Source organism: Chamaea fasciata, unplaced genomic scaffold, assembly GCF_029207755.1.
Source record: "Chamaea fasciata isolate MVZ Bird 193981 ecotype frontalis unplaced genomic scaffold, bChaFas1.0.hap1 SCAF_17, whole genome shotgun sequence".
Classification (NCBI taxonomy): domain Eukaryota; kingdom Metazoa; phylum Chordata; class Aves; order Passeriformes; family Sylviidae; genus Chamaea; species Chamaea fasciata.
Window position 1 is genome coordinate 3,859,116 of NW_027094102.1, and position 15,908 is coordinate 3,875,023.

Consider the following 15,908-nt stretch of genomic DNA (forward strand, 5'->3'; position numbering starts at 1 on the left):
TTGTGGTTTTAGTGCATCTGTTATCTAGAAAATCCATTTCTATGCTATAATCTATTTTGCAATGGAACATCTCTAAATATATAATTTTTAGACATGGAATTTAAAGACTTTTTCTAAGAAATCAAACCATATCTTCTTTTGTTTGTCATCAGTAGACTTCAAGGCCTAAAGTGCTGCATTGAGGATTGTAATTCAGAGAACATATAAAAAATTGTCCTTTATATCCAGTGATGGAAAATACAGTCTTGGTTAAGAAGAATCTGCTAATACTTGGCTCCTCCTAGTGACTGTTAAATTAGCCCATATGGAGTGTAACAGAAAATAAAACAGTCTTGAAATAAAATAAGAGTGTGTTTAGAGCTTGTTTACATAAACACAGCCTATGAAAATCCATGCAGGTTCACTTATGAAAGTACAGTGGATTAATTAACTATTAAAATCTGTGTGGACGCTCATGTTGAGAATTAAAGCGAACTCAATTTAATTTAGCTTTATTCTGTTCCAAAGTAAATGAACCTAAATTGAATTAAGATTACTTTAATTCTGGGAGAAAGTATTCATGCAAATTTACTGTGGTTTAATTAAGCTACTTCGAAGCACGCACACTTAGGTAAATTGGATTAGATTTTTTGTAAGCATTTCCGTGTAAAAAAGCCTGTAGGACTCATGGAAAGGACAACTCTTGGGCTGAAATGTCTCTGTGTGCAGTAATGTGTCAGTCTGGCCTCTTAAGTAAACAAGAAGTGATTGATTTTTCTCTTTGTTCTGGGATTTCCCATGTGCATTTTTGCCATGTTCTCTCTAGTGCTGTACACATACCGGGTTACTTCATTGGGAAGATTTTCTAACTGTACTGCAGTTTGGGTTTTATGAACTATGTAGCAAAATTGTCTACACCCACAACACTCGGAAGTTGTGGAAATTTTAGACTTCCAGGCCAGCTTTGTTGTCAGTAGTAAATTGTCAAAGAACTTGTTCAGAACCTACGACAACCCTTTCTCTAAATATTAAAGCTCTCATTAGCTTGATACATAATAAATCCAGTAGGACCTCCTTTGCCTTTTTACATGTATAAAATATATTGAGATGCCTTCTGAATTAGCATCTCACACGCATCTAGCCCAGTTTAAGTCAGGAACAGAAAATTCTCAATCTACCCAGTGTATGCCCATGTTTTCCACACTCAGAGGGAATAAAAATCAGCTAAACCTGCACAGAACCAATCTCTAGATCCATCCATCCACTGAAGGGACTGAAAGTGTGTGTCTCTCTCCCTGAATACATGGGGCCCACATTTCTCTTTTTTGGGGGGATGTAGCTGAGGAGCAGACCAGAAGTGTAGAGAGCAGTAGGTTTTTCAGAGGACAGTGCCCTGCCCTGGTGGGTGAGTGTGTCCAGGATGTTGCTCACATGCTGTTGAATGCTCTGGAAAAAGCGCATTTGTGGCTGGCCTATCATGAAGCCAAGAGGGAGTTATGCTACGATATTATGTCTTTGGAGATTTTTGTTCAATTTATGATCTTTGTTCAAGCCTGTGCCTAAAGGCACGATTTAGCCCATATATTGCACATAAAAAGTTCAAAGAAAAGTACATGCAAGTGCAAGTGCTCAATTCATCTGCCTTTTCTTCCACTACAGCTGCATTGTGCATTTCTGAAAGTAGATAGTGTTACAAAGTTATCTTTCTGCTATTTGCATTATATTCCACACAGAATAGCCCATAAAGAATGCCATTAATGAATAAGATATAAGTTTTAGATTAAAAAAATTTCTCTATCTCTGTTCAACAAGCGTTGAGATTTCTCTGTGTTTTTGATGGGAGTTTTGACTTTTTAGTGCATTTTGTATTGGCCGTGCATAGCCCTGAGCTGACCTTGGTGCTGAATGTGGGCGTAGTCCTCCCTGGTCCACATTCCCACATCCTTGGAGCTCCCAGGGTGAGAGAGAGTTGTGAGTTTATGAGGATAAATAACATGTTGGGATATCCTACTCCTATTAGCTGATTAATGCAGAGCCAGTCTCAATTTTGGAGGGAGGCTGATGAAGAGAGGCCCAAAACGACAGTCCATGGAAGCATTACCTGACAGGAAAATCAACAATTCCTGGCATGCTGATTTGGATCTATGGATGAAAACTTTATCCAGTTTTAATCCTCCAAGGAAGGGAAATATGGGTTTAAGGCTATGGCCCGTGCCACCTACACTGTCTTCATACTCAGTCGTTTCATGATTTAGCCCCTATAGGAAGGACAGAAATCTGTGTTTTCAGAACAGACTAGAAACAAACGATGTACTTTTACACAGTGCAGAAATTGCTTTCTCACTGATTATTCTCTGGAAAGACCATCTCATCTTCAAGTGAAAAGGCAGGAGAAATTGTGAAGAATGCTCACAGAATGTGGGAAGTGATAAGAGAAAATCCTACAGGGATTACAGTTGAGTGCTACTGCTTTTTAACATCACTCTTTTCACTTTATTTTATGTTGGCTGGTGAAAAAATGGTCATCCCTGTTTCAAATGATATGCTCTGTGTGACAAATGTTAGAAGCTACAAAAATCTTCTTTTAACAAGTGGGAAGAGAAATACATGTTGTGTGTGATGTTAGGTAATGTCCATAAAGTTTCCCTTAAAAATTTATTTAGTGCTCAAACAGGGCATTTCAATTGCAAATAGATAAATTCACCCCAAGGAGTGGTGCTGGTTTTCAACAGCTGGTTTGCTTTTGTATTTTTTGTACAAAATGAACCCGATTTACTGTTTCTTGCTTTACTAAAGTTACTCTTACAGTCTAGAAGAGTGGATAATTTACAGGCTGCTAAGCCTTTCCAGCTTTGGCCAAGTGGAATTTTCTACTGTGCTTCAGCGTTTCTGCCTGAAGGTCAAAAACATATATTTGGGACATCTGTAGAAATATTGGTAAATAATTGATGGATGTGGACATGTATTTTTTTGTAGGGGTTACATAAACAGATCACAGGATCACAGAGTGATTCAGGCTGGCAGGGATCACAGAAGATCATCCAGTCCAATACAAAGGTTCTTTGCAAAGAAGAGTTTCTAGTTTCTCAGCGGATGTTGTGGTTGGAAAATAAACGGAATGGTGAAGTTATATCTTATTTTTGCAGAAACAAGGGTACAGCATGATGATATTTCTTTGTTCTGTCATGTACCTTAAGAAGAGCTCTTATTCCTGTCGAAATCAGTGTCAGTGAAATAAAAACTGCAGTGTTGGGTCTTTCACTGCTTCTGGAGTAGTACTTAGGTGTAATCAGTTTAGGGTCCCATTCTGCATCCCTCACTCACAGAGCAGTGCTGTGCCCTGTGGATAATCACAGCAGTGTTCAACAGGAATCCACCTGATTTAGTGACCTGAGGGATGCTGGCAGGATCTGCCATTTGCATTAATTGCACCTTGATCCTCGCCCTGGAAATAGCCGTACATGCTGGCACAGGGCTCAGAAACTGCGTCAGTGGCATCTTCACCAACTGATAATACTTCCCATCCACTGTACTCATGTACAGGATTATGAACATGTATTGATAGAAAGCCCTCGAGTCCTGACCCTGGGGCAGTTGGAATGATGCATTTAATCATTCATCACCTACACTGATAAATCCAGGCTTAATGATTTTAATAATAGCTCAGCATTGCACTGAGTGGCTTCTGTTTGGAAAACTCTGTGTTGGAATAATTGCTTCAGACCTGTGCAAAGCAGATACGGCACTACAGACTCCCCATTGGCTAAATTATGGCTCCAGACTCTTGCTTGGGCAGCAGCTTTTTATCCCTGATATCCCAACATTAGGTAATCTCTTGCCCTCATAGAAGCTCTACAAACCCACTGACAAAAGACAGAAATACCAACAGAAAACATCTTAAATTCTCAGCCCTTCACCATTTCGGTGTTTCCCCCTTACAGTAATTTCTGGGCTTGGACAGGGTTTTATACAACTCAGTTGCATAACAACCTTTCAGTGAACCATTAAATTGCTTACACATACAACAAATTTCTGTGACAGATGATGAAAATAAAAATTGAAAAAAAAGACCTTATTGAGAAAATGAAAGGAACTTATTGCCACATTTTAGGCCCCCAAATATCCTAATTAGGGTGGAGCAAGACACACAGTGATAGCAGTATATGAATTTTCTAGCTTTTGAGTATAATTGTTGGGAGATTTTAAAGATACTTCCAGGAATATATTGGAATCTCTGCTCTCTCTTTTTCTACTAAATATAACATTAATTCCAAATCAGCAAAGGTTACAAATGTTAATTACTGCAGTAGTAACAAAACTCCAAGCATGTTAAGTGTATTCAAATGAAAAAGACTTTTAAATAAGAGAGATTTCTTTGGGTTCATGGCAACAAGAGAACAAATGCCTCATTCTACAGTATTTCTAAATCTAATCTTAAAGTTTTTGCTTTAAAAAGTGGCTGTTTCCAATTTTTATGAGTATGCCTCTTCTATAGGTATTCATTAAATCTGATAGAAAAAAAGTCTGAAAACTGGGTCCAAACATAATTTATGAGTGCTTAAGAAATACTGAATGTTGTAGTCCTAATTTCACCTAATTTAAAACCTGTTAAGAAGGATTCCTCAAATGCCAATTTTTCTTCATTGTGAGTGTCTCAGAGAGTCTTCTGATTCTATTTGAAGAGTTCTAAAATTAGCACTCAGCATTCTGATACACAGACAGATTTTCTCAATGTCATTTTTTTTCTTGGAAAACAGGAATCAAAAGCAAAACACCTTGGATTTTCCAGAGGTAACCTACCCAGTTTGCACCCAGTGACCCCTTCCTCAGTGAGGAAACAAGATTTTCAATATCCACATATTCTTTGTGTGCCAAGTTTGTGCTCTGTCAACTGCCCAAGCCATTACTTGGTAACTTTGACAATTTAATCTCTTTTTACTGGAAGACTTTTAAAGAAGCTGCACAATAAGGCATTGGAAGATGGAATGTTGGCCAGCTTCAGTGAAAGGAGTCACAATTTATTACCAGCAAAGACTGTCTTAAATTTTAGCTATAATCCAAAGATCTATGAATCTCATAAATAAATGAATGTCTTCTAACACAGAAATATATTGGCAGCTGAAATGTTAACTATTATCCAAAACTATTGCCACATCCACAGAATTTTACATGAGACATTTGGGATGTTATGAAATTCACATACTTGAAGCATGTTTGCTAACAAAATCTTGACTAAAACTTAGTTCCCACTAAGAAATGGAGAATTCCATTCCATGGAGAATACAAAGTGCATGGATGAAGCTCCGGTTCTCAAAGAGATACCTTAAAAAGGCCTGTGTTCACAGTAGAGATGATTTATCCCTGCTGTGGAAGTAGCCAGAGGTGCTTCATATATGGAAGTGTAAAAATGAGAGTCCTGAGTCTCATGTAAAAAGGGAAGATTAAGTCTGAGTCCTGTTAAGGAGGCAAAGTTTTATTTATGGCATTGAAAAATCTGAAGTTAAGCTGTTCTAGGCTCTTGGGGAATTTTGCCCATTAGCAGGAGTACAAAGCATCAGCCTCCTCAAGATGTTTATTCATTTGTTAGTTCTCTACCCCAAGTTTCCTCCTGCTTTGGTTGCTGCTGTGGCCGTGACACAGCTCCTGCATTGAGTAACTTCTCTGGGCCTGAAGAGTGATGATTCATAGAAACTTGTTTATTTTTCACTTGCATTTAAGAAGCTTTTGCCAGATTTTTAAACTTGTGTGCCTAAATTTCAAGTATTTAGAAGCTTAGCAAACATGGGTTTAAAACTCAAAGAAGCCTGTTTGGCATAAGGCATCTCCCTGACAGATGAATCCTATTAACCTTGTGAAGACTAAGTTCTTGGATTTAGGCACATGTTTGGGAACTTTGCTTTAAGAGTCTTTAATTTTTAATAGAGATTTTGCTTAATATTTTTATTTACATTTGATGTTAGGCCTTTGGTTTTCATGGCTTTTCCCAGAACTTCAGTAAGCAGAAGGGAATGATTTCTCTGCACAGAATGGTAAGAGATGGACATTGTATTTTTTTTTAATTATCTGCCACTCACATTAATTAAAAGTCTCCCAAAGATAATAAGTTGTTGAAACAGTGCTTCATTAAACTTATCCCCTAAAGAATCCCTTAGGGGATAAAGAGTGGGCTGTCCACTGAAGTCCTATTAATGACTGAAAGTCTCTGTTTTGCATATGTTCATTGAATTAAACCAAATCAATTTTATATTATCCGCATGATTAATGCATTTTTTCAGAAGAAGCAATTTACCTGAGCTGCAGTGGATCCTTTAGTCACTGCCTAAACTATTCTGAAAAATAAATGTGGGTGGTTGTAGATGATGCATAAGAAGACTCAATAAGAGAAAAGACTGTTAATATCTATTTCCTGGGGGGGAAAAAAGGACTGTGATTTACTTTAAATTTATACGATTTTATCGAAAATGTGTTTAGATTTTCTCCCTGGGTTTTGGCAGTTGTCTACTAGGAGGCATGCTCAGGGCTCCAAAGTGGAATTGTCTGCCAGACTCTTTCAGAAATTGCATGATCTAATATCTACAGAAACAGACAGTGTTCAATTTACTTGAAAAATATTTTCTTTTAGAACAGAAAAATTTTAACTCTGGAACACGGGTTTAATTTCCGGCCTTACAATGTACTACAGATGTAATACAATAGTGCTCATTAGTAAGAACAAGGTTTTACTGAGCGCTCAGTGAAATTTCAACAAGGAACTGTGAATATTGATTACAGTGTACAAAAATTCCTGTACTGGTAGTTTTTGGCCGGTTCCGTACAGACACCTTGCAAGCAAAGACCTTCTAAACCACTTTGTTTTTCACTTGGATCTCATTTTCTGCACCATTGGCACAGAATACTTGCACAGAGCAGTCATTGTGGTTTTAAGTCTGCTGTTGCCTTCGTGCAGGAAAGCCAGTATTTTTAAATATAGATGGTAATAATATGTTCCCACTGACAAAATAATGTAGAAAACCATTCTGAAATACGGCTCTCTGGAAGCTGAGAGCAATGCAGCTGTTCGCTGAGTCCTCTCCTGTTTCTTTTAAATCCAGAGCATCTGCCTTCCAAAACACTTCAATGTTAAGTCTCCCTAATGAAGGCATTTAGGATGGCAGGAAGGAAAGACTGTTTTCCTGCATTCTGGGAACTATGGCTAAGACTGGGTGGGGAATACTATGAAATGTAAATATTCTAGAAAAAAAAATAGTAAGGGAAGAGGCCAGAACAGGCTTTCAGTACTGTAATTTGGGCTGGAATCTTTTCAAGCAGTGCTGGAGCAGTTTGCTGACAGTGCTACAAGACAAAATTGTCTTGGGAGAAAGGAATCACAGGTTTGATGTGGTAGCTGACCGAAAGTTACACTGGGGTTAGAGGCATTTTAACGGCCAAAACATCTCCGGTGTGTTTGTTTCTGGTGTTACACCAAGTCTAGGGCTCTGCTCCAGCATTTCCAATGAAATGTCCTGGTTAAACAGCGATTTCCAGCTTCTGCTGTGGGAGAGAAAAAGAAAAACTTTTGCAACAAAGAGAAGTTGATTTGCGGATTTTCATCTGGTCCTGCATTTAGAGGGCTGAGCCCAGTTCCGAGCATTCTGTGGGCTTGCACTGTTGCACAGAGCGCACCATTAATGATCCCGGCGCCTGTCAGTGCAGACATGATTTTCGTGGTTAAAAGAGGAAATGCATTCATCTGTTTTACATAATATACACAGACCTGGAGAGAGCCCAAAGGGTCCATCCTTGTGTTCCTGTGCAACTTGAGAGAGAAAGTGAAGGAGTTTCAAGGGAGAGCAGTAACAGAGGGTGAAAAGAAACAACCTTTTTCTTCCTGGGATCGAGCTGCTGCCTTCTGTGTGCTCCGAGCAGCAGCAGCTCTTGGAGGTGAGTAGCAAGGGATAAAAGAAATGAATAGAAAGATGGATAAATACTTTCTTCCTGCTACAGATACCTTATTTTTATAAATTCATCTGTTTACTGGGAGTTTTAGCTGAGGTGGGTGGGCATTAAAGCTTTGGATGTTTTCAATCTATTTCTGAGGTTGTGTATTGAGGGAATGCTGCGAGCTTTTAACAGGAAGGAATTGGGACTTCTCGGATATTTTGCTTGTGATAAAATATGCAAGAATGTGTTATTTCTGTGATCATTAGGAATAGAAGAAAAAATTCCATTGGCTGTCTTTTACCTAAGCAAGTAGGATTGTTCTTTCATGCTTTGGGCTCTGAAAATGATCCATTTCATAACCAGGAACGTGTTCCTCCCAAACTGGGAACTGGGGATGGTGCTGGCAGATCAATTGCATAACTGCTACACGTGCTTATTTCAGGATCAATAGATACACTTTTCCAATAGGGAGAGGGATTTATGTCTGCAGTTATGTTGCAGAGAAGCTGGAGGGAATGGGGGCAGGAAATCAGGAATTTTTCTCACTGCAAGTGCCATAGTACTTCTGAGTTTCGGAGTGTGTTGGATAGCTCATATTTTTTCTTCTTGGCACTGATGAGAAAAAGTTTTGCTAAAAAAATCAAACAGTGCAAGAAGATTTCTGTCTGTGAAACCTCTAAATCTGGTCAGGTAATCTAACAGTTGTCCAGCAAGCCTCTGACTGCAGTTTGCTGTAGTTTGAAGAGGCAGAATGTTTTTATGCTACCTAGTACTTTAGATATCGATGTATATTCATTTTCAAACAACAGTTGAAAAAATCAGAAAAGAAATATGTTCTTTTATAGAATATGAACTTTTTCAGTAATGTATATGAACTAACATATAGGAGCGTCCAGGAGATTCTTTTTTTCTTTTCCCCTATAAATTTGGATCTGCATTATGATTAAAATAAAGTGCCTGGTGAAATTAAATTCACATATTTAAAAAGAAGCCATCAATTCCCTTCCTCTCTCACTCTTCCTACACATTATTCATCTGGCATGTGAAAAGCTTTTCTGTGGCTTCCACACAAAAGCAAAAGGAAAAGAAAGCCAAAGATGTTTTAGTTAAATAACGATTATTTTCGGAATCCTTCTAAAGCACAAAACAAAATGTTCTCCAGATACCGTGAAAATGTATATGTAATTTCAGATAATCACATGTTATATACCAGAAAGCCTCCATGTTAAAAGCACATTACAAAGATTTTAAAGGCAGGCACTAAAAACTTAGGAAGTGCCAGAATTATGGTTGCCTCTGCAATCTTCACTTGGTTTCATGAGCATACGCATCGTGATGCAGCCTTAAAGTGCACATCACAAACATTTTTCTCCAGTAATCTGTAAGGGCAGAAGTTATTAATATATTCAGAAGCTTTTATGTAGTGCCTGTCACTACAGTACCTGCTGCACAAAAGCTTTGAGCAGTGTGGGGCTGGAGTCTCCACCTCAGATCTGACGGGTGTGCAGAGCATCACAGAGGGATTTGAAAATGCTAATTTTGACTGTCTCACTTGAGAGGTGAAAAATCACCTTTGATTTTCCAGACCCATTAGATAAAGCAGCTCTTTACATGCTTAGAGAGTAATGTCTTACTAAATTCTGTTGTGGATTCTCAACTACCTGAAGATTTACATGTCCACCACCAAGCCCTTGTTTCTGCTGGAAATCTGGCACTATTATGCAATTATAAAGCAACCCTGAGCTAAGAGAATGTGATTTATGTAGCTTTTAATGGGTTGAAAAGGAGCAGATTTATAGTAGACCTCAAGGGGTAGCGTTAGGGTATTTATTTCAGCATGGTCTTAGTGAAAAATGCCCAATACAATTTCAGACTTGTGTGACTGGAGCACTTTTCCTTACTCTCCCGGTGGTGTTTGAGACGAACAAACCTCAGATGAGAACAAGTAAAGGATTTCCAGTTCTGCATTAGTATTTTCCTGCTCTGTGGTTTTGGCCTGAACACTCAACAGACTCGTGTGGTAAAGTGAGAGTGGAGTACAAAGCTGTTTGCAGGAAGAAATCTGCTTACCTGGGGAAATAGGAATGTTTTCCTTAATGAATGGCCATCAAATGAAATCTGATTAAGCACAGAAATGGTGAAAATCCCAAAGGCTTGTGTGGCGAATGGAATTAGATTCCTGTTTGATTTATAGCAATCACTTTAGCTTTGCACTGCAGTTTGATTTTTATGTTTCTAATCTCAGAAGGGGATGTCTAGGAGAGGTAACTTTGCATGGTAGGATTTTTGCCATCCTTTTTGGCACTTTGCAGTAAAGACTCTCACTAAAGCAGCTGTGGTGAACCTAATAGTGGAAACTTTTTAAAATGAATTAGCTGAATGACTGATCTGATTTACACATTTCCTACTGTGACCAGAGAACTTTCTCATTGTTTCCAAGCATTAAAAAAATCTATTTAAATGCAATTTTTTTAAAAGTTATTTATTTTTTTCATGGCACAAGAAATTTTGTTAGTATTTCTAGTGTTTGTGAAAGCACTTTCCTTTGATTTGTATTGTTTAACTTATTTTGTACTGGAGAGTCCTGTGGCAGATCCTCAGCTGATATAATCAGTAATAGATCAACTGATTTCATAAGAGCTGGAATGATTTATAGCACCGATAGTCAATCTGCCCTTGAAAAATTCTATTTGAAAGTGCTTAGTGGTCTGTGTTAGGGAAAAGTTTTGTGGTTAGAAAACTGGATTAAGGAAAGGATCTGTTCTTTATTCAGTTCTTCAAAACTTTGGAAAATTCATTAAAATCTGTGCCATAGTCTGTCTTGTAAAGCTGGAGTAACCTCCTTTAGAGGTTAAATTGCAGTCTCTTCAAAAAAATATTCTTATTTATCAATTATTTTCTTGGTTGGTTTTCCATCTTAGTTCTTGGAATTGTTACATGACTCCCAAAATACTCTAAACCTGCCCTGCAGCTTTTACAGCAATATTTTTTGAATTCTAAGAGGCAAGTTACAAAAAACTCCCCCAAATTCTTCTTTGGCAGGACTGTAGAGCCCATCCCTGCGGATGAGCCTGAGCCATTTACAAACAGGGGCTCCTTTGCTGGGAATGGTGATCACACAACAATCATGTCATGACAGAGATCTAAGACAAGAATGAAGATGTCAGAGCTACCTAGCAGCAAATGTAAATTTAATCTTAAGATAAAAGCATATCAAATATACCCAAGTGGCTTATTGCCAGAGATGCTAATTAGAAAAAAGCTGGATTATGCAAAGCCATTTGTTCCAAATGGCTCTTCAGGGACCAGGTTAAGGAGGAGTTTCCCCTGTGTGGTTTGGTCTTGTTTACGGAGGTTGTTAATATTTGCAAAAGCATCTCAGTGAAAAAAAAATATGTCAAGTGAATTAAAGAGACTTAAATGGGACTTTGGAACTTTCAATTTTTAGTGGAAAAAAAAAGATTAGAAGGAAAAGCTATAAATTGCAGAGTAGTAACAATGGTAGAAGGTTCCCCTCTTACAGCCTGCATCCTTTTCTCTTCAAGACAAGTGGGATAAATAATTTTGGACCCAGTAAACAACTGCTTTATCAAAAAGAATTTTTGGACCCACAATAAATAAATTCTGAATTTCATCTTAACTGGTGCTCAGGGCTCAGTTCCAAAGGGTTGAAGGAGAAAGGGCCAAAATACAGTTTTATTTTGGGGGGGGATAGGAGGCCCAGTGCATTCAGGTGCTTCATTTCTAAGAAAGGGCCCATGTAAAAATGAGATGTTCAGGAAAAAAAAGAAAACCTTAAAATAAACAGCCCAGAAAGCAAGATGCCTACAAGATGACTTCAAGCTGACAAAAACATACTATGTTTGAAACCCAGATGAAAAATATGCCCATAACTCAAGATAAAACTGTCATAAAACACAATGAATGGCAGTGGAAAAATTAAGGAGATTCAGCAGGGAAAAGGTGGGTATTCAAAAATTAAAGTTTGCCAGGATGAATGGAGCAGGATCGCCTTAGAAACTCTGGGCATATTTCTCCTTTTCCCCTCCCAAGCACTAAAATGGTGCTGCTGTCACAGGGAAGGATCCTCCTGCCAAAGCAGCTGCCAGGAATGTCCTCTCTATTAAACACACATCCATCCATTATCCCAAGACTCCAGCGGACATTGCAAGTGGTAATCATACCTTTCAAAGGAAATTAAATTCCTTGTATCCCTTTTACTCAAAGAGGAAAAAAAGAACCCAGAGGGAAGGGAAAGGTAGCTCAAGGCCACCAGGCAAGTCAGTGGTACAGGACTGTACAAAGGAAAAAACAACAGATCTTCCAGGTTTGGGATATCCTGACCCATGCACAAGGCGTTCCTTATGAAAAGTGACGGTAAGAAATGCAAATAGTGTCCGATTTATCGATATCTGCCTGAAAAAACCACACTGAAGCATAAATACCATAAAACTTGGGGTTGAATCCTGAGCTGACAACACTGGCTGTGTGAGAAGCTCTCTAAAATAATACCTAATTAATCATGAATTTGCTGTTGTGCAGCGAATGGAACTGTTTCACTTTATAAATAGTGTACATAGATCTCCCTGGCTGGATGACAGGATTACTGCTGTGAAATTTTTGCAAATCTTTGAAATCCTGCAAAAGGAGGCATCACCAGGCAGCAGAGAAAGGGATGACAAAGAGAGGAGGAGCTTGGGGAAAGACAGAAATACCAGACTGGCCCTATTAACAGAAAGCTGGATTTAAACCTGCAAATGCAGCTTTAAAACTGCAAAAGTGATACCCCATTATTTAAATATGTGGTACCACAATCCCTCCTCTAACTGCACTACCTTCAGAGATGTTTCAGTTTTAATAGATTATGTGAAATAGATTATTTAAAAATCCAAGTGTGGAGAAAGTTGCTAATACATTTAGACTGGGGAGCTTCACGTGGGTCATCTCTGCCTCCAGCTTCCTCTTAAAACATTTAATGGAACTTCATTCCTCTTGGCTTCTCTGAAGTGGGGACTTTAATTTATTTATGCTGATGAGGAACTTTTCAATATCCTCTTCCCCTCCTGTCACCATTACAGAGAAGAGAGCAACGATTTTTAAAGGAAACTGTTTTTTATCTAGAACATGCAAAATTAAAAGGATACTGGAAAATGCAGCATAATTCAGGCTCACAGTGCTCTCGAGACCTAGTTAAAGAATACCTGTTAATGGATTAATTTTTCATGCTCCACATATGCAGAGAAATGTATTTCAGGGAATATATAGACCTAAAATATAAAATCAATTTCAGAAGTAAAGTGATGAAATGGTAGAAGCTGATGAAAGCGTTGATTTGTTTGAATATCCCATGATTTGTTAATAGTACAGCAAATTCCTGACTTCACCCCTTGTGCAGTGCTTGAAGAGGAGAATGCCACATGTGACTAATCTGATTAGTTATTGTAATATTTAATTCAGCCACCCCTGTCTCAACCTTCTCCTTCTGGTTAATCTATATTATATATATTTTATATATATATATATATATTTTGGCTACCAAGTATTCCTTTAAAGCAAAGGTCAGGATTACTACACATGAAGGATGGGTCTGTCCATCCCATCTTCCACTGAGGCTGCTAGTGCCAACCTTCTCCAGCTTTGTGCACCAGATTCCTTCAAATTTATTCCCCGGTCCTTCCTTGTTCTTTAATTCTTTCTATAAAAAGTTCTTCTCCCTCCCCCAAAATCTCCAGATTTTCTTAGAAGTCATGTAACTTAAATTAAATCATGGGCTACTGAGCCCTTATGAGTCACTCCACCAAGCTCTGCTGAATAACCACGTGGGCCAGAAAATTTAATTAATTTCTATTGTCTATCTGCAAAAATCTATTAATGCTTTTCAAGAAGAAATAAGCTCTGTCACTCACAGAAAACTGAGCTAACAGACCTTTAATGTTATTTTTGCAGCACTGTATTTTTTTTTGCCAAAATTAGATCTCAGTCTCTTGTGAGATTCTCCAGGCATGATCACCAGGCGCCACCACCTCAGCGCCACTTGGGAAGATGGACAAATACATCCAAGTATCAAACTTTCAGAATGTAAATTTCTGATTCTCACTTTTGGGGAATAAACCTTGAAAATTTGATCGACATGCACTCTACAGGCGCAAAAACCAGACAGCCAAGGGGATCCACCCCTTTCTCTTGCCCCTCTCCCAATGTAAAAATAAAAAAAAAAAAAAGGGGGGAGGGGGGATGTATGCGATCTTCAAGGGGATGTAATTCACACACATGGCAATGATAATAAAGCCAAAGGACTGTTTCTCTCCCCATGTCTGCAGGTAACAAGTCTTTTCCCTTGTTTTCAGTGCCGGGAAAATAAAGCTGGGCCTATTTTATGGCACAGGCACAGTGCCCCATGGAGACTTTCCCTGGTGTGTTACACCTGCACTGCCACTGGAAGTCAGCTAAAAACACTGCCCAAATTAGAGAAAAGCAGCAGGATCCTCTCACCTCTCCCTTTACTCCAGATAATGAGAACTTTCCCCAATTTTTCTTATTTTTTCCTATCTGGAAGATGAAAGATAGGTGATAATTCATTTTCAATACAGGATTTAAAAATCATCTGGAAGGTGATAAATGCAACAATCCAGAGAAATTAGCACAGTGAAACCCAATTAAAATGGGACAGAACTGCAGTGATCTGCAAATCCAGAGGAGGCAATTTATGCCAAATGACACATCAGATTATTTTCTTCGGAGTGCAAAACTGCACAGCAACTTCCCAAATGCTGTTATCAATGCCAGTTACTGTTACTTGCACATGTATCAAGACACAAATATATCTGTCATTCCATAACTGCTGAAACTCTGTTTGATGCTTATCCCACTGGGCTACTCTTTTCTGGGATTAGTTCATGATTCCTTATTCAGAATTCATAATAGAAAGTGACACACCCCTGAACAACATTTAGATTTTTAGGGACCATCCACAGAGAGGGGGCTAATACAGAAAATACCCACAGTTCATCTGTATCCTGGTCTACAGGGTCCTCACTTCTCTCTCAGTTGGGAATGGAGCTGGATTCATAAGCAAACCCTGAAACTGCTCTTCCCTCACTCTGAAAGACAGAGCCCAGTTTGAGTGTGGGGGGGAAAATCCCAGGAAATTTGCAATGAACATTGCTGAAGATTCAAAATAGCATTTCAAAGATGCTTGTGAAATCTTCCGAATGAAATATTGAACAGGGGTCTAAAAATGAACTCTGGTTATTCAAAGTAAGTGTCATAGAAATAAAATTGGTATTGTAAGTAGAGAAAGGAACCGTTTACTTTTTATATTTCTGCTCATTAAAAATGTGACGAAATTGATAAGGTGAGATAAGGAGACCAGGTGTCATGCATTTCACTGAAGAAAGCCAGACAGCATCAGATCTTACTTCAAACTAAATTCCCCTGGAGCTGTGCATCCTGGTAGGGCTTGGTTTTATTAAATGTCGTGCTACAAACTATTACTTTGCTGTGTTTGTAGGAAGTAGCTGCTGGTGCCATCCCATCTGTGCCTCAACCCTCATTAGCCTCTGCTCTCATTTTCTACAAAGATTAATCTATTTTGAGAAGAATCGTGGCAAGAAATTCTGCTTGTGCAGCGAGGTCTGGTTGTGGAAATTGTGAGCCCTGAGAAGTTTTCCTTCTGTCTGCACGGAAGGTGAGGGCACGGTGCCGAGGAGGGGATGATGAACTGAGCCTGCAGGAAGGCTTGGATTGGCAATCCCTGGCTTTGCACGGGGAGCTGAGTGGTTCCACATCAGAACAGCCCAAACCCGCTGCCATTATGTGATTCATACCTCCAGCTGTGGCAGCTATATCTCAAATTAGGTCTAAATATGCACATACTTTGTGTACAGCTGCATGCTACCATCACTGAAAGTATTCTTCTGTGGCAGTCAGTGCAGTCATTCTGCACAGCATTCAGGTTTGGTAAAAAAACCCAACAAAAAAACTAATTACATTATCCATTTGTGCACCCT

General features: G+C 38.7%; 1 protein-coding gene across 4 annotated transcripts in view; it reads left to right on the forward strand.

The window, feature by feature from the left end:
• PHACTR3 (phosphatase and actin regulator 3) overlaps positions 1–15,908 on the forward strand; it is a 100,913-nt gene that overhangs the window by 19,855 nt on the left and 65,150 nt on the right. Inside the window, exon 1 of one of the 4 annotated variants that reach the window (XM_066199025.1) lies at positions 7,827–7,899. The exons of the other annotated variants lie outside the window; for them this stretch is intronic. The gene's annotated coding sequence lies outside the window, so the exon portion shown is untranslated. Of the gene's footprint in view, positions 1–7,826; positions 7,900–15,908 lie in introns of those variants that run through there. 4 annotated transcript variants of the gene reach the window in all.